Raw genomic sequence first — 20200 nt, forward strand, 5'->3', positions numbered from 1 at the left:
TGACTTCAGAAGACTTTTATGATACTTAGGACTCTTTTGGGTCTTTCAGAAGCTTTTAAAGCACCAGCTCTTGCACCCCAATCTTGTTGTTGAAAGATAAGAGCAGCCAGCACATTCTTTGAAATGACTCATTTTGTGTTCCACAAAAGAAAATAGGTTTGGAACTAAATTTTGATTTTTGGATGAACTATTCCTTTAAATCAGAGATGCCCAAACCAGGGTCCATGGGACCAAAGTTGGCCCGTGATGACCTTTAATGCTATATCATAAGAGCAGGGAGAAAAAGAAAACATGCCATTGAAGCATATATTCATTTCTAAATTAGATTTTTGTTAGATATTTCCATTGAAATATAACTGAAATATAACTAAAGATTAATTTAATTATTTTATTTATTTATTTTTTAAATATAATATATTTAAATGTAATACTTTTGGATATAATGCAACATTTACTTCTGGGCCACAGTCCTCAATCAGGTATGATTTTTTTGGCCTTTCATATTAAAAAGTTTGGCCACCTCTGCTTTAAATAATTTCTTTACAAAATCCATTTTTAGTGTAAAATACAATAGTAAATAAACGATCAAAGATCACGAACACAATTGCACTAGACCTCAACGTCAAACCAGACACATTTCCCAGCTTTTAACATGATAGCAATCTGTCAGCACACATACCGATGTGCAAGCAGCCAAAATATGCTAATTTCTTTCGATTTCAGTAACAGCTTTTAAGTTCATCTTGGTGAAGTGAGAAGGGATATGCAAGTCATAAATCATAAAAACACATCACTCATTCTTTTTCATCTTTTTTCTTTTTATGCCTCTGCTCTGTTCCTCTCTCTGTCTGAGACGAAACTGCCACTGAATCACAATGAATCCAACAAAAAGCATCTTACCTGTTTCGACTATATGAAAGAGTGGATCCTCCGGTTCCGACCAGACGTCAGCAGCTCAGAATAGTGTGGATGCTGTAAAAAAAAAAACAATGCCATCGTTAAAAGAGGAGCTCTTAAATGACAAAGCGAGTGACTGAAGTTTGTGCTAATCTGAGGAACACTGCATGACATTATAATTAAAGGACAAAAGGCTTCCCAGTTCACAGATGCACCAAAAAGTGGGTACATTCCAATAAAAACATACAACATTTGTTATTCCAAAGCCCACTGGGATTTCTAAACATTATTGATTCTGTGCAAACACAAAGCCATGCCGTATATCAGCAGAAAGAGTGACAGAGGGACCTGCTTTCAACGGCACCCCTACATCACACGTGCTGGTTCATGGTCGCGCATAAATTAGCGTTTTCCCTCGAGACACACGCATTCATTTCACATTAACAGAAACACGCCCGCTGACACAGCCCCCCCCAGCATCTTTTGATGGTAGACGGGCCACAAAGACGCTGTGAGGCAGAGCCGCATCGCTTTACTGCATTGTTTTCTCGAATTTGAGGCAAACTGAGGAAACCTCCAGCCTCTAGTGAAGCTGTCACACACAGCTGCTGTCTCACAGAGACCAGAAAGAGGGAGACTGAGAGAGAGAGAGAAAGAGGCTATAAAACAACAACAAAAAATTCACACTAACTACCTCCCATCTCTCAGAGCTGACCTGAGGTGTCGTCATGGAGACGGGCCGCATGCCGGCACGATGGGGTGAGAGAGAGAAAGAGAGAGAGAGATGAAGGGGGTTCTGAGAGAATAAAATATGTGATGCTGAGAGACAGATCTTACAATGTTTCAGCATTATCTGCATTATCAAAAATCTATCCACTCAATTCTTTTTTCATCCTGTTTCTTTTTTCAACCATTCACCCATTTATTCATCCATCCATCCATCCATCCATTCAGCTATTTCTATTTTCATCCATTTATCAACATATTAATCCATTTATCCATCTATCAATTTATTTTTCATTAAACCATCCATTTATCCCTTCATCGATCCATTTCTTTTTCATCTATCCATCTATCCATCCATCCATTTCTATTTGCATCCATCTGTCTATTTCTATTTTCATCCATCCATCCATCCATCAATCCATCAATCAATCAATCAATCCACGTCTTTTTAATCTATCCGTCCATTCATTCTTCCATACATTTCTTTTTCATCCATTCATCTATTTCTCCATTTCTTTTTCATCCATTTATATATTCATCCATGTATCCATTCATCCATTTCTTTTTCATCCATCCATCCATTCATCCAACATCCATCCATCTATCCATTCTTTTATCTATTGATCTATTTCTTTTTTCATCCATTCATCCATCCATCCATCCATCCATCCACCCATTCATACATTTCATCCATTCACATATTCATCCATTTATCCATCCATTTATTTATTTTCATCCATCCATCCATCTATGTCTTTCTTCATACGTTCATCTTTCCATTTATTCATTGCTTTTTCATCCATCCTTAAATATCTTTTTCATCTATTTTTTCATCCATCCATTCATCCAACATCCATCCATCCCTCCCTCCATCCAACTATCCATTAATTTATCTATTCATCTATTTTTCTCATACATTCATCTATCCATTTATCCATTTCTTTTTCACACAACCATCCATTTATCCAGCTAAATTTTCTTTTTCATCCATTCATATATCATCCATTTATGCACCCCTTAATTTCTTTTCCATCATCCATCCATTTCTCTTTTCTTACATCATCATCTATTAATTTATCCATCCATTCGTCCACAGACACACATTTTTATATACTGATCAGTAAATAAATACTAGCTAGATCACCTACATCAACATACATGACTATATCTATCTATCTACTTAAATATATTAAACATACCACAGATTGGCAGATAAAACATTAAAAGGTTTCTCCCATCAACTCAATACATGCTGCCATGTTGTAGTTGTGCACCTACAGACATCCCATCAGCAGACACTATGACTTCAGAATAAACAAATCAGAGCACGCAAATCTGACTGGTTTTAACAGGTAAGGTGACACCAGGTGTGTACCGCACATTGGACAAAATGCTGTTGTTCTAAGGAACTATAGTCACAAAACCCGAGTCAAAGAAGTGAAAGGAAATAGTTCACCCTGGAGGTGTAACTTTGACCCACAGGGTGTGAGAAATGCAAAAGTTACCCTAATAAATACCACAAAAAAAACCTCAAGATCAAATCACCGAGAACAAATTAACAAACACACCAAACAAAGTGTCATTCTGGGTAAAAAACAAGTTATTTTGAACAGCTAGAACACTATTACCTTAATACTTCAGCGAGTCAACAGCAGTCCTTTCCTGGTCACGGTGTGTATCAAGTGTGTATCTCGCTAACCATTCTCTGTGGCTCGTGCAGCATGCGTGTGGCCGGTGAACGCTCTGACAGGCATCTGCCTCACACACACACATACGCGGCCACTCGACTCTCCCTGGCATCCACCCCCATGTGCCTGCCTCCTAACTCGGTGATATTAACACATCCCTTTGTCACCATACAAAGGGGGTTAATGCATTTCCTGGAGCAAACCAAAAGCATCCGTAGGGACTGAGGGATGGAGAGAGGAAAAAAAGAGAAGCAGAGAAACAAAGATATGGAGAAAAATATATATAGTGATATTTGTACATTTAAAGAGCTATTGATGCACATCAGGCTCATTTAGCAGGTCTGTTAGTTCTGTCAAGCGCTTGCTTGTGCTGGAGATTCCCATTAACCCCTAAGAGTGTGAAATGACTGTCAAATATAAAAGCTGTGCAGAGCTTCAACACTTAACTGACAAAAGCCTCAATCGTCATTGACTGAGGATCCTGTGGAGAAAGACTGAGCACAGATTTCAGAACCACCAGAAACCTCAAGACGGTCCTGAATCAGAATAGGCATCTGCCTCGGATAAACACATTTAGACTTTATTGTTCTCTATACGGTCATATTACATTATAAAAGTCATATTACAAAAGCAGAGCTCTATGGCAACCAAAACATTTATCCTAATGTATCTAGATGTGATTTTACAGCCCTCTGAGCTCACGAAACAGCTTTCAATGTTGACATAATGACTCATATAATGTCATATAATGGTCATTTTAAAGGTTCAGAGCATCTGTTTACATGAAGTCAACATGTATTCTTGTTGCTTCCGTAATATGACTTATTTTTTAGCAACACACATATTCAAAGAGCAAAACTGTATAGGACAGGACTTAATTTTACCCATCAGGATGGCAATGATTAAATGGCTTTTAAGCTGTTGGCTAAAATGTGAAAAACTAAAATAATTTCAGAGGATTAAATAACATTTTGATGAAGTATGTTAAGACTTTTAAATTTAGAATAAATCGTGCCCAATATATATTGCTGTATATATATAAGAACATGTACTAAGAAAGTAAAAGGAGTCCATTTTTAATTAATTTTGATATTCAATTATAATTTCATATATTTTACCTTGCTGCAGTACTCAAATAAAGATTTATTTTTTTTACTGTTTTTGTCCTGCCAGTTTCAGAACAATAAAATAAAATGCAAATGAAGACATTAAAAAATTAAACAATGGCCATTAAAAACCTCTTATCATCAATAAGAGGATAGGCATGATGAAAAGCATTTTATAAAATGGTGACAACAGTAATATAATTCCAAAAATAATGAATCAGTATAAACCATTCTGCCCCCGAAGTAATATAGTTCTAATAGGCTGACAGCGGTTGCCAAGCAATGTAGCATCTTGGCTCATTATTCTAGACATCAACTGATATGCAGCCGCAAATGTGTATATGTGTGTGTGTGTATGTGTGTGTGTGTGAGCACAGTTCATACAATCAGAAAGTATCATATAGTAAAAAGTGATTTAAAACTGGATATTGAAATATTGTATTAGGTGTGACATATACCAGTTTGTATATTCCTGTGCCTCCCTGTATTGTATATTTTTGTGAGCATGAACAGATATATCTCAGTAACCTAAAAGTAATACCCGTATCCAATAACGAAGTTCACATTTTACCATACTGTGGCTTTTCGAGTATCATATATGAGTGAGAACATGTAGATACAGTCTAAAGTATATATGAACAGAGAGAAAAGCACTGATTACTTTCCCCAGCTCGCAGCTTTAATTTACCCTGTCTGAGTGTTAACATCCGTCAGACTGGGGTCCCTCACACACACAACACAAATGGCCGAATAGACTGAGCACTGGAGAGCTGCACAAAAGGGCATGGAGAGGCTTTTTCACACAGCAGATTTAGCACACACCAGCTGGGCTTTCAGCACAGAGACGAGTCGCCACTGAACTCTCTGTCATTTCCACTTCATCTCTGAGTTACACAGTTATCCACACTAGCGGACAATACGCCAACATAATTCCCACCAGACTTCCAACAGCACTAGAAAGGAAACAAAAGACCTGCTTTTCTTTTTAACTTTTTAAGTTCATAATCCACTTGATCTTGTGTAGGATCACATATTGTATTTTTATACTTTATATAAACAAAAAATATATTTATATAGATGAATTGGTGGATAGATAATAGATGATGATTAAAAAAGAAAAGTTGTATTTTGTAATAAATAAAAAAATACAAATATATAAGAACTGTGGCAATGTCTTCAAGATGCTTCAAGAAACCTACCTGCAAAGCTACAGTACTGTTAAAAGTTTTAGGCACTCGTGTAAAAATGCTGTAAAATGAGGATGGCGTCAAAAATAATGTCATAAATAGATTTTCTTTATCAATTAACTTCTATTAACTAAATTAAATCAACATTTCATGTGACCATCTTTTGCATTTAAAATAGCTTTTGCCCGAGGTGTACTTGCGCATAGTTTTACAGGTAGGTTTCTTGAAGCATCTTGGAGACATCGCCACAGTTCTTCTGGATTTAGTCTGTCTCAGTTTGTTCTGTTTCTTCATGTGATTCCAGACAGACTGGATGATGATGAGATCAGATCTCTGTGTGGAGCACTGGCTGTTGTCGGACTCCTTGTGCAAACAAAAATCTCACTGGATTATTACAATTAATAGCTAAATTAATGTTTGGAAATCTAAACGGATATTTCCTACTGACACACTACAGCAAAAGATAGAAATAACTGACTTGTGAAAATACTAGTGTTCTTACAATTTTGGCCACCACTGTATTACAATGTATAGTAATATATTTTATATTTAAGTAGAGAGTTGTATTGGCATTATGAAGAAGACAGAGGAACAAAAGAGAAAGCAAAAGGAAATGAACTAGAACTGTTGGCATGATGCCCCCTGGGGAGGCCACACATTTGATTTTTATGTTAATGATGTGGTTTGAGCAAAGGCCACATGCCAAGAGAGAGATGGAAAGGCTGTAGGGTTCCACACACGACCGCACGGTTCTTAAAAATCTACTGGAATCATCTAGATACAAAATAAGAAGTGGTGTAAAATTACATTTTAAAGGTATAATAATTTCCGACGCACTAGCATCACTACACTGATTTGAAAAAACAAAGACTTGCCATATAAATATATGTTAAAAAATTATAATTATGTACATTTTAAAAAAACACAGTAAAAACTAAAAATCAACCATTAAAATAAATAAATATATATAGTTTATATATGCACATACGCACGTGCACACACGCACACACACACAAAACAATTATATTTTAATAAAATGTTTTTTAATTTATTTCTTTTCTTAAACAATTGAATTTATTTCTTTTTCTTTGATATATTATTTATGTTTTATAATTTAATATTTAAATTAAATAGTATAGAAATGTCATAGTGGCTGTTTAATCAATTTTGAAAAGGTTTTTCTTTTTCAATCCAGGTTTCCTGTGTTTTAACTGCTTATTCAGGCACACTTGTATAAAAGCTCTCACAACTCATTTTGCCCGCTGATGACTTATGTGCCTTCCATTTTATTGATCTGCCTGTTTATATAAAGGCCACAGTTCTCAAAAACAGTCAATAAAACAGCATTCAGCCCTCTCCGATAAGGTCAGTATTGGCCATATTTTCAGCACAAAGCGCTCATTACCACGCTGATTCCTATTCGTTCTGTAATCAACATTACTCTACGGTTTATAAAACACACAGTAAACACCGATGGCAGAGAAGAACTCTTATCTCAGAACGACATAACTCAGTCTCTCTTTCAAGCTCCCGATCACACAACATCACCATAGAGACTCAACCAGGCAACAAGGCAACGAGGCCCGGAGATGGTGGGGCCACCCCGGCGACCCCGACCCACCAGACATTAAGCCGGCACTCCGGAGAGAAACTAATCTTGTGTAACATACAATGAGCGAGCACCGAAAGAACAAACCAAAGCAAAGAAGCAGACACAGAGGGAGAGTTGGCTGAGAGAAAGCTAATGGGAAATGTATTCTTCAAAAGAAAACACGACAAGCTGGTGGTAATAAAAAAAGAGAGCGGGGAGAACTGGGGAACTGCGGGGCCGTATTTCACTCTGAGGGGAGCTATACGTCTGATGGATGAGAGAGGAGAGGGTCGGGAAAGGCTTCTGTGATGGCTATTATTAGTTCCACTATAGAGGGAACAGATCTCTCCTTAAGCCAGTAACTCAGCTGATTGAGAAATCTTCTCAGAGCGACTCCCAGAGGCCCGTGAATCACACTGGACACACTCGCCCTGCGGACAGCCGACTGAACAGTAGCAAAGTCAAGAAAAGATGTCAACTGAGAGAGAAATATGAACATACCTCAATTCAGTGAGCATCCAATGTGACATTATACTATTGTTTTTACTTTTTTATTGCAGTAGATATTATTACATGGCTTCCTGGAAAAGTTTATATTTCATTGCTGTCCCTTTCAGAATACATAACACAATAAATTAATATATATAAATACATTTATTTTATTAACAAACAAGTAAAGTTTATATTTGAGTTCAAGATACTTAAAATAACATAAAACAACAAAAAAGATTGTTTATATTTATATTCACTGCCTCTTTCAGAATACGTATTTGGGTATAACATAATATAAATAAATTGTATTATGTTATACCCACATAACATAATACAATTTGTTATATGGGTATATATAACAAATGAAAAATATTTGTTAAAAATATAAAATAACCATTAAAGTATACCCTTTCAGAACACAAAATTATAATAAAATAACACACAAAAACTATTTTATTTTATTAATAATATTAAATTAACCAGTAAAGTCCTGCTGGACAGGCCCTTTCAGAATACATTATAACTAGTGCTGTCAAATGATTAATCGTGAATAATCGCATCCAAAATAAAAGTTTTTGTTTAAATAATATGGTGTGTAGACCTACAGTGTACAGCATATATTTTGAAAATATTTACATGTATTTATATGTATTTATTTATATTCATATAAATTATATAATAATATAAATATATGTAATATATAAATGTAACATTTTTCTTAAATATATATATATATATATACATAATAAATACATACAGTACGCACACATATATTATGTAAACAAAAACTTTTATTTTGGATGTGATTAATCGCGATTAATCGTTTGACAGCACTAATTATAACGTAATATAATAAAATAATATAAATTAATTACTTTATTTTGTTAATAAAAAAAATGACATAAATAAAACATGCACTAACGTTTATATTTGACCACTGTCCCATTCCAAATACATAATAAAATAGTAAAATGATATAAATAAATGATTTTATTTTATAAATAATATAAAATAAAATAACTCACAATGCTGTATATTTGACCGCTGTCCCTTTCTGAATACATAATAAAACAACATATTTTTATTCTATTTAAAATAAAATAAAATGATATAAAATAAAATAAAACAAAATGGACAAGACCTGATAACCCTGTTTATTGACTGATTGTAAATTAGCCCTTATTTACAAACCATATAAGAGTTTGGTGCAATTGCACAGACTTTTTAAAACAAGAACTAAGTTTGTGTACCAACTAATGAAACAGCAATGATCATCTTGATAGTCAAACGTTTCAAAACTGAACTCCATAACACAAACCTTGAAGAACTCTATCAAAGGGATAGTTCACCCACAAATGAAAATCTGATGTTTATCTGCCACCTATCTCTCAAATGGACCATTCCTAATTGAGATTATAAATGGAGTGTCAATAGTCCATTTGAGAGATAGGTTGCGGTAATGCACTTATAAGTCTATGATCCACCATAAAGAAAAGTGGATCAGAGGTAAAAAAAAAAAAAAAACTATATAAATACTGTTTAGTTTCTTGCACAGACTGATCGTTTTGTGTCTTCAGACCTCAGTGTATCGTCACAAGCCACAGGTTTTCATTTTGGTTTTGTCTGTGTATGTTTTTTTTTCTCTCAAAGCCGTGAGTCCCATTGACTGCAATTATATGACTGACAGAGTGCAATGGTTTGAGTTAAAAAACTTTGTTTATGTTTTTCTGAAGAAACAAAGTCACCTACATCTTGTATGCCCTTGGGTTAAGCAGATAAACATCAAATTAAAATTTTTGTGTGAACTATCCCTTTAAAGAGCACAGCAACCAGAAGGCAAAAAAAGAGTATTTACATACATCTAAATGTTGCAAGAACAATGTCATTTTAATATTCAACAAGAAACATCCCAGAGATGCATTGCAGACGATCAAACACTTTTAAAATTTGCCTGCATTTTCCTGATGAAAAACGCGCACAAGGTGTGCTTTCAGAAATCCAATTCACCATATTCCCACCTGATTTCAAATTGATGCAAGAACAAAAAATATCTAACACGTTCCTATCCATCATGAAATGCTCCGTCAGAACTAACTCTAGCGTGTAAGCACCCTAATTCTGAAAACCTTACTGCATTTGTAATGTTTCACCTCAGTGTCCCGCAGTGACAGTCCCAAGAAGAGATTTTCTATGACGACTTACAACTGACAATAAATAACAGGAATGCCTTAATTCCATACAGTGACTGTGAGAGTGTGGAGGTCGTGAATAATACTATTATCCAAACAGCAGAACCTCATTATTGCAGGATCACACTGTTACCTGCCAGATAATTGAATAAAAGGACAATATTGAGAAAAATGAGTTAAAACAGCATGTGCTGAGCAGACCAACACATTCTATCACCTTAGAAGGTCACAGCATAGGCGCTATTAAAATAAACACCTCCATATCCAGGAGGTTTACTTACAATCTGAAAGAGTCAACTGTATTTGGCCTCTACCTGACAAAATGACAAAAGTGATTGTCCACAACAGAGCAGCATATTAGAGCCCCATTTGGCCTTATTTGTAAGCAGTCAGGCTTGAGCAGGCAGCAATATCATTTCCAACAGACACGAATCTGAGTCTTGATTTCCATTATACAAAGTGGTATTACTTAACCATGAGTGACCTGCATTCAAATTCACGTTTGTCACGTGGACTGTATCATAAATCAAGAGCAGTGCAGTGCATTGTGGAGCAGCCCTGACATGCCTTCACATCAGTTTCATGGACACAGATGCATGAACCAGATAAACAGATGCAATTGTCCCTCTAACTGTTATGAATAATGAATTATCTCTAAATGATCTAAAAGGTTAAAAAAAAGTTATAACTTTAAAACTTTAAAAGTTTAACAACTTTTGAAATTTGATGTTTTAACTTGACATGCACAAAATAAATGTTTTTGTGTACATAATACAGTGTATGCGTGTGTACTGTGTATATATAAATACACACACATGCATGTACATATTTAAGAAAAACAATATGTTACGTTTATATATTAGATATATTTATATATCATATAAATTATGTGAATATAAATATATAAATGCATGTAAATATTTTCAAAATATATATTGTATGTGTGTGTCTTTATATATGCATAATAAATACACAGTACACACACATATATTATATAAACAAAAACTTTGATTTTGGATGTGATTAATCTCGGTTAATCATTGCCCAGCTTTAAAAACATGTTTCTGCCATTCAAAAAGGAATTGCCACTTTACTTACCACAACTGCAACATTATAGATCACAATTTCTCAATGCTCTATATAATTAGCAAAATTTTCATTTTCTACTTCAATTCTCATAATGTTGCAATCTCTAACAACTGTGACTTCATATGTCACAAAAAAAGTATTTCTAATTTTCTTACAATCATAAATAAAATGAAATATAGTTTTTTTACTCAGAGGCCAAAACAGAATAAAAAATGAACTGATAATTAGATGTTATAAAATCTAAAAGTAAATGCAAATAGTAATGACAGAAATACTTTAACACTTACCCTGTTTAGGGACAAATATTGCATCAAACGACTGCTTCACCATATTCCAACGAAAGACAGAAACTTGTGTTATTAAAAAAAAAGAAAGAAAAGAAAGCATGAAAGCTAAATAAACAAACAGTCGAGTGTTGACTTTTGCTCTGATGCTCTAGAGCCCTTGAAGGCCGTATGCACAACAGATTACAGGCTTTGGATGTGAAGTAGGAAGTGAAACCAAACCAAGTCAAAGACTCAATTTAGCAACTTCAGGGATTTAGCATGTAAACTAGCTGCCTGCTCTAGCACATATTATACCTGGCTAATGAATTAAAAACAATATGTAGCTGCCAGACTAAATTAGTAGACTAAACTGTATTAAATTATTCAGTGTTTATGCCACAGACATTGAACAGCCATATTATCATCCAGAGTCTTCTACATGGCCAGAGGTCTCATTCTCTCTTTTTTATCACTCTCTCTCTCCATTTAACATAATTTCATAATCTGATCTCAGTGGAAAATACACCCCAAGGATGAATCAGCCCCCTGGAAAACCATAGAACTGGCTCTATATATGAACAGACAAACTACTTGAATGTTAACATGAAACAGCATTCACAATTATGATGCATGTGAATCCAAAAAACAAAATATTTAATGAGCAAAAAAAAAAAAAAAAAATGAAAAAGGACGGACTTGATTTAATCCATTGGAAATGTAATGGACCATGAAACGTGTAAATTCAGCTTTGTTGATATGGCTATTTAACCAATATTTACTTTATTTAATACATGGATTTTTTTTAGAAAGACTGCATTAACAATGACTAAATAGCTATTTGGTTGATATTAACATTTTTTAACATGGTAAGGATGTGAATCCTTTGCTATAGGGGTGTTATAAAGCATTGCACTTTCCTATATTGATTTGTGATGCTCAAATCTAATCCGGAGGTCAATCTGTATACTGGCGATCTACTGCCTTTGACACAATCACGCATTGTTACTAAATCAATCCTTAAATCCCACATGTAGCTTGTATAAAAGGTCTTTAAGCACAATGCATTGATTTACCAAATAAAGACATTAAAAAACATTTTGGAAAGATTCGTAAACATTTGCATGCTTCACAAGATGCTCACAAACATATTTGAACCCTATTACCCATATTGTCATGACAAAAGCAAGCCAAAGAGTTTTGTTACAGTCTGGAGTCAAGTGAAAAAGTTAGTCATACTGTACGTAGGAGGGCCCACATGCCCGAATGTTTTCAATATTTATACCTCATAAATCATATGTCAGGAGTGACACTGTTATTCAATATAACTGTACTGCATTGATCGCCCACACAGCAGTGAGTTTGGTCAATTCAAGTCTCTCTTTCTCTCAGCAAGTCTCCAGTCTTTCACCGCTCTATTCAATCGTCCATTCTGTTCATCACAGTCAGACCCTGTCAATCTGGATTCAGAGGGAGCTCATAAAACACAATGTGTGCAAAGAACTGTCATTATTAGCCTATTTATAGACCATAAAGTGCATTTAATTTGGGGACATAAAATAAGCATTTCAGATTAGTTTACAAAAATATTTAAAACCAGTGTTTCTCAACATTTCAGAATTCACAGTCCCATTAATAAGGCTTTATTAGCCCTTTATCATGAGTTTATTGTCATTAATATTATTTAAATATATATACATATATGTAATTATTTAAATATTAACAACCCTTTATTTTATTTTATTTGACTTACTTTACTGTACCCTGGATAGAATGTTACTAAACTTGAACAGTGTAATAGTCTGATGTGTTTCTGATGTGTTTTTATTTCTATTATTATCATTGTACTTATTTTTTACTTTTAACTCTGTATCCTTTTCGGTGTAAAGTGCTTGCAGAAGTAACTTTTAAAGTCGCTATATAAAATAAAGTTTATTATTATTATTATAGTCATACTGTACATTGTGTTTCATCTTTAAAAGTAAAGATAAAGAGGCATATGACTCTAGTAGCATATTTTTAGAAATCTGTGCTAAAAAATGTTGGGCTTTCCCTAAACTGATATCATTTTAAGAGTTAAAGAGGAAGAGAGAGACAGAGAGAGGAGAAAAGATCCGTTTAATGTGTCTGTATCAGTTTCAGAGGTAGTGAATGTGAATGTGGACAGACAGATGAAAATCAGTGAGAGTGATTTCAGAGTTACTTAAAAAAGAAAAATATATTTTCTTGCCATGAAGATCTGCTTTATTACAGACAAATCTGCAGACTGGCTCACATGAGCAGAAATAATTCAGAATCTATTAATATATGATACTAAATCCTCAACAACAACAAAAAACAAGACTGTATCTGACAATATTGATGTATTGTGATGCCAGTAATTTAAACTAGCTACTTGTATTTTCTTAGTGATTGTTAGTGGTTTGGTTTTTTGCAAAAAAAAAGTGGGGCAAAACTGTAGAAAATGTTTTTAAAGGCTAGTTTTTATAAGATACAAATCTGGTATTGCACCACTGAAAAAGCCAAATTTAATCTAACCATTTCCAGAACTGCTAATATCAGTGCACTTACATAACTGACAGGAAATAATCTGCTCTTGTATTTGATATAACTCATGTGTATGACTTTTCACAGTTGACAAGGGACTCTGATATGAAGCTCAAAACATCATACAGAAGTCTCAGGCGTACAAGGGAGTTTGAGGTCTTTAAAGCAGGAGGTTGGATTACTTTAGGCCTCCATTGTGATTCACAGACATGCTACAAACAGAAACCAGCTGCCAAGGCTTTTTGGAGAACATTTAAAGGCAAAAACATGCTTGTGACTCATGTTAGATCAACATTAAACCCTCATCAAAGCATACAGGAGTGTTTGGAGTGTGTTTGGAACAAGGGAGGATACAGGGTTCACGAAAGAGGCCAGGAGGACAAGAACAGAAACCTGTCCCGCAGGAGCGGAATTTCACAGGGCTTGTGGGCGCCATGACCTCCAAGTTATTTACACCGAGTCATAAAGTCAACACACATCTCTCTAAAGCAGCAAGCAGGCCACAGACCACAGCTCTCAAATACCCATAAATCAGCAGGGTTAAAGCACAATGATTCTACGCCAATTTAAATATTTCACATTTCTCTGTGGTTAGGTTGGTCGGACGTTAGACATTTGCAGCTAAACGCACAATCTTGAGATGACACTGATATGTTGATGCAAAACACAAAGAAGCAGTGTCTGAAAAAGTTTGTTACTTCCTACTGAAGTTGATAATATGACAACCACAACTTCAAAATATTAATATTTCAGAGTTACATTTATATTATTAGTTACATTATATATACACACTACCGGTAAAAAGTTTGGAATAATTAAGATTTGTTTCCCTAATATTTTTGAAAGAAGTCACCTTGCTCAGCAAGGCTGCGTTTATTGTAATAAAAATACAGTAAAAAAAGAGTAATATTGTGAAATATTATTACACTTTCAAATAATGGATTTGTATTTTAATATATATTAAAATGTAGTTTATTCTTGTGATAGCAAAACTGAATTTTCAGCAGCCATTTATTCAGTTTTAGTGTTGCATGATCTTTTAGAAATCATTATAATATGCTGAAATTATTTTTTAATAAAAGTAATATTCTGAAATTATTTTTATTAAACAGTTAAAAAATTTATATATGAAAAATGAATCTATAAACGTACTAAAGATGATAATATGACAACTGGAGGATGGAAAAACTTCAAAAGTAGTTACAATACCAAATAATTACATCTGCCTTGAACTATTATGAAGAATGATATTAATGAGACATGTATAGTTTAACTGCCAACCGGTACAGACCACTGAGACCCATGGGAAAATAAAAAGAGGTGATCATAAAAGATCAATTTCTTCTTTAAAATGAGTGAGAGTGAGTGCACAATTGGCTGAAACCCAAGTATATAAAATACACTTCATCATAAATTGACCTGAAAACCATCACAGGACTAAAATGACCCACAATTCAATAGTTGTTTCCAATAACCATGTTATGTAAGGAGACACTCTATGCTGCAGAAGAGGACAGGGCATTAACCTCATCCAGAAAAAATGGCCAGCTTCTGCTTTCAATCACTAAATTAGCAGATGACAGTCCTTCCATAGCCAGGCACAGAGAATAGTGCCTCATCCAATGACTGGACTGAAAGAGCAGTGCATTGTGGGGCAGAGAGCACATTAGTTCTCATGATATAAGTGGGGTAGTTGTTACTCAACGTCTTGTCCAATTCATCTGGTCGCAATTTTCTAGCAATTCATACATTTAAAGCATAATTTCTAAGCAGATATGCCTTTTTACCCCATAATGCACTTGGGCTGAACTCACTGTGTCCTCTATATCAGTTTCCATTATGGTTAAACATAAAAGATAAAATTCCTTTCCCATAAACAGTCCTACACTTGAACTCTATACCTCAAAAGCAGCACATTTCCTCCTCTGCAAGGCCTTTTCTTTGTGGCTAGTGCTGAAGACCGAGGACTGAAAGAGGACAAACAAGCTAAAATAAAGTTCATGAGATGAGACAACAGTTGAAACTGAGCAAAAGATGAATTATCGTAACCTTATTAGAGAACTAAAACATAGTATTGCCTACATATACAGAAATACAAGCCAAAACATTTATCCAATGCATTTTGCAGTCCTGCATTTTTCTCAGCTTGTACATCATAAATCAAGCCAGACAGGTGGAGCTGAAAAAGCTTATATTTTAAGCAGCATAACATACAGTACTCTATATAGGAGGTAAACGCATGCCACTTATTTCTTGAAGTTTTCATCACCCAAATTACCAGGCTTTATAATGTAATTCAATTAGAAGCATGCAGCTTGTGCATCGACTAAAATCACACACATTTATCATACAGCAATGAAACAAATCACTTCTACTAAGAGAAACGAGTCAGTAAGAAGTCCTTCATGTAATACTGCTGATCACAGCTTTTTTAGCCAAACCAACAACTCCGCAGGAGCAAAATCAGTTACAACCCATCAGAATCCAATAATTATGCCTTCTAGGTAACATACTTAATAAATAATATCATTCATGCTTTGATATGGCCCCATCAATTAGTTGGCGAACTTACGCAGCCAAATCCAATCATTTCAATTTTTTTTTTTTGAAGTAGTAAATAAAACAAAAATTATCGGAGTATGTTCTACAAAAAAATACTATTTCAGTCTTGTAAAAAAAAAAGAAAAGAAAGAATATTGATGTACATTTTACAATAAAATACTGTTTTAAGTTTTTCTACTTCAAATGTTTCAAGATTAATTTTGTTACTTGTAATTTTTTTAATTGTTTGTGAAATTTACTAGCATTTTCTGAGTGACAATTGTTTCTACAATAAATTGTTTCAGTGTTATTGAAAAAATGCATATTTAAATCAGTGTTTATTGTCATTTCTTTGTAATTATCTGTCAAATCCACAAGCATTCTTTGACTGAAAAGTTTCAAAGTCCATCCTACCAATATTTGCCCTCAAAATTTTGCCAAACTTTACTCATCTGACCACACCTTAACAACACAATCCACCAGCTGATTGAAAGCGAGAGGCACAATCACATGATGCCGTGAACATCTATGGTCCATCTTCAGACATGTTTGACCTTAATCTCCACTAATCGTTTATCAACCACAACAAGAGAAAATAGCTCAGAGTCAGCTTATTCTTTTTGATGAATAACAAGCACGTTAAAACAGAGCAACAGAGACATTTCATTCAATCTGTAATCCCAATGACATGCTATATCATCATGTAGGATTGATATGAAAGGAAACAGAACAGCTGTTGCATTTACCCTGGCAATTCCGGTCACAAAAACTATTGTTACACTGAGTTCATACCCCTTAAATCAAGTGTGGAATTTATGATGCCTTAAAATCAGGACACAAGGCACATGTGGCATATTTGCAGAGCAATTACAGGCATGCAAATGTCTAGCCTGCCATGCCGATGGCAGCTGGTGCAATGTGTCTATGTAAATATCCAGCATCTGAACTTACTGAGTCACAAACAAACACTCCAAATCCACACCAAAAGCTATTTATTTATTTCCTTGTGATCCTCTCTGTGCATTATTGTCCAGTCAATCCATAACAGATGGTGAAAAGTGCATGGCTAGAAGGCAAAGGTTCATAATGAAGCACAGCTGGCTTAGTGGCACGTACCTGTGCCTGTTGTGCTTCATCAGCGTTGCTATAAATTCCCATCCAAGAACCCACAAAAAAGCATTTGATGTGGTTCCACCTGGACTCTGTTCAGAATACAATTTCATGGAGCATAATTTTGATATAAACAGGTTTAAAATGTAACAACCAAACAAAGAAAAAGGCATAAATTAAGGAAATAAATAAATAAAGAGAGTAAAACTTAACTAAATCTGTAAAAATCCACCAAATTCAGATTTCCCATCTACTTCCAAAGCAGATGCATTTGATGGAGCAGTGACAAAGGTATTATAAGTATATTTTTGCAATGAAACAATGAATTGCACCAAAACAATTTCAGAGCTAGTAAAGAATTCTAATAAAATTAAATGTAAAATAAATAAATAAAAAGTTAAATATTTTACAAATAAATAATAAAATATATATTTTTTAAAATACATAAAGAACCATTTCAATGCTTCACAAACGGTTTTCTGTTCCTGACTCTCATCTGCATTACACTAGCATTCACTTTCACACATAATTTCTGCCATCATTACTGCCCTGTGCAAATGCTAATTAAAAATTGCTATGAAAAGCTAAATGGGGAACTAAATTCTCATCTCACTAAGCGACTTGTGGCTTTGCAGCACACAAAGTAACAGCTGTTATGCACACGTGCATAATAATATCCCATTGCCTGGGACATGAAAGCAAATGTCCTATATTTTCCCATTCATTAATCATCATTGAGTTGTGTCAATGTTAGACCGCCTGCAGGTCACCTATAAGAAGCCATCACAGTATTTAAAATCCATTAAAATTACAATGAATTAGTGCTAAGCACAAACAATCCATACAATAAATTCTCCTAAACCGCACTGCGTGAACTGGAAAATAAAATAGCACTAGTGTCGACCTTCAGTAACAGCAAAAGCATTGTAGACTTTTGCATTCTCTGTTTCTGGGTTTATAATATTTCAGTCTTTCATCATGCCTGATATTTTACACATAATAAATTAATAAAGTCCTCTATTATTTTCAGTCATTTTACAGCATGAAGTAAACATTCTCATTTAATTTTCTCAAAATCGTAATTGACTACATGTGTCAAGCTCAACAATTTGATTCAACCCTGTTACCCTCAATATTATAAGAAGTACATATATATATGTACACCTATATGTGTGTGTGTGTGTGTGTGTGTTTGAGAGAGAGAGAGAGAGAGAGAGAGAGAGAGAGAGAGAGAGAGAGAGAGAGAGAGAGAGAGAGAGAGAAAATTGATGAGAAATATGCCATAAATATCCTGACAAGTTGATCATCCAACAAATGGGTCCTACTATTCAACAATTTATCATAAATTTGCCACCCTGTTACTCGCATAGTTTGTTTATTTATCTATTATCTAAACATTATATCCTATTTTAGATGTTCATTTATTGTAAAACTAAAAAAAAAAAAAAAACAGGGTATAAACTGCACTTAGACAGGTCCCAAATTTTGGTAACAGGGTTGCAAAAGTTATGACCATCAAAGAAAAAGAACAGAAAATAGAAAAAATTAAATAATATTTAGTTGACAACATTAGGACTGACAATTTTTCTTTCATAATTTGTTCAAATAAAAATAAAAGTGTAAAATAACAAATTTTAGTTTAGGAGTTTAGGCCCCATTTGCACCCTATTAATTCAAGTGACATTAGCCTACTTTATAACGTTATTTTCACAAAGAAAGAAAGATGCAGCAATGAAAGAGCCCTTTTCCCGTTGTCTTTTGTGGGGTAGGCTATCCTATGACTTTAAACGGCTGTTTTATTGTTGTTTGTTAGTTGTTGTTGTTTTTTTTTGACAGCAGGTCCATCTAGTTCTCAAATGAAAATGAATAAATACGCAAATCAAATATTTACATTTCGGAAATGCGCCATAATGAGCAAATATTGAGGATGATGCCTGAGAATGACGGGAACACCTGCTGGTGACCGAGCAAGATTTCAATTAAACATAGACTTTCATGACGGACCGTATATCGACACGATGCACAATGAAAGCTGAATTTAAAACAGCGTTCAGATTAAACGGACATGCTGTGTGATATTTCAACGAAACGCATCCTTTGTGATCCCTGCCATATCGCCGTGAAAATCCGCATCATCATTGGTTGCCATGGGAGAAGCACGACTAGATGCTCCTCATCGACTCGAAAACTGCACCTACTGCGCATTCTCCTCAGCAAAAGCGTCTCGCCACAAACACGGAGAGAATAACGCTGCGTTCAAGATAATGAAACGCAAAACTCACCGATTCCAGTGATGAATCCTCGACCTGTCCAGTTTCATAGGACTGGTGTACGTTTAGTGTGTTGTTTGTCGGCGCGCGCCGCAGCTTCTCTTCTCTTTCTCCTGCTGCTGTCAAACGCGCAGCGCCGTCCCGCGCACGCTCAGTGCAGGCGCAGCTGCAGCGACGCGACACTCCTCCATTGCTCAGCGACTGAGGAGCTTCACACATAAACACACAAACAGCACTTCTGGACTCTTATCATAAACTGGACTCTTATCATACAGACACAAACAGCACTTCTGGACTCTTATCATTCAAAGAACACGTTTTCTATACTTCCGACGTAAAAAGAATTATGGTTCAAAAGTTGTTTTTGTTCAATTTACTTGGTTTTAAAAGAAAGGCGTATTCTTATTTACTTATAAATTTATAGTTTAATCCAAGATAATTTTTTTCCCCCAAACCTGTAGGCCATAAGTTTCTTTCTTTTATAGCCTAGCCTACAACTCAAAA

At 34.7% G+C, this 20200-nt stretch overlaps 1 protein-coding gene across 4 annotated transcripts in view; it reads right to left on the minus strand.

Annotated features, from left to right (window-relative positions):
• The window catches only part of LOC306858343 (neuronal cell adhesion molecule-like), a 56405-nt gene extending 36574 nt beyond the window's left edge, over positions 1 to 19831 (minus strand). The window contains exons 1-2 of one of the 4 annotated variants that reach the window (XM_079398838.1): positions 19709 to 19831; positions 901 to 972 (exon numbers count right to left, since the gene is read on the minus strand). The gene's annotated coding sequence lies outside the window, so the exon portion shown is untranslated. Of the gene's footprint in view, positions 1 to 900; positions 973 to 3251; positions 3405 to 19708 lie in introns of those variants that run through there. The other 3 variants (XM_079398839.1, XM_079398840.1, XM_079398841.1) reach the window with 3 other exon arrangements.
• Positions 19832 to 20200: the final 369 nt, after the last annotated feature.

The sequence above is a fragment of the Barbus barbus genome (genome assembly GCF_936440315.1).
Source record: "Barbus barbus genome assembly, chromosome: 39".
NCBI classification, from domain to species: Eukaryota; Metazoa; Chordata; class Actinopteri; order Cypriniformes; family Cyprinidae; genus Barbus; species Barbus barbus.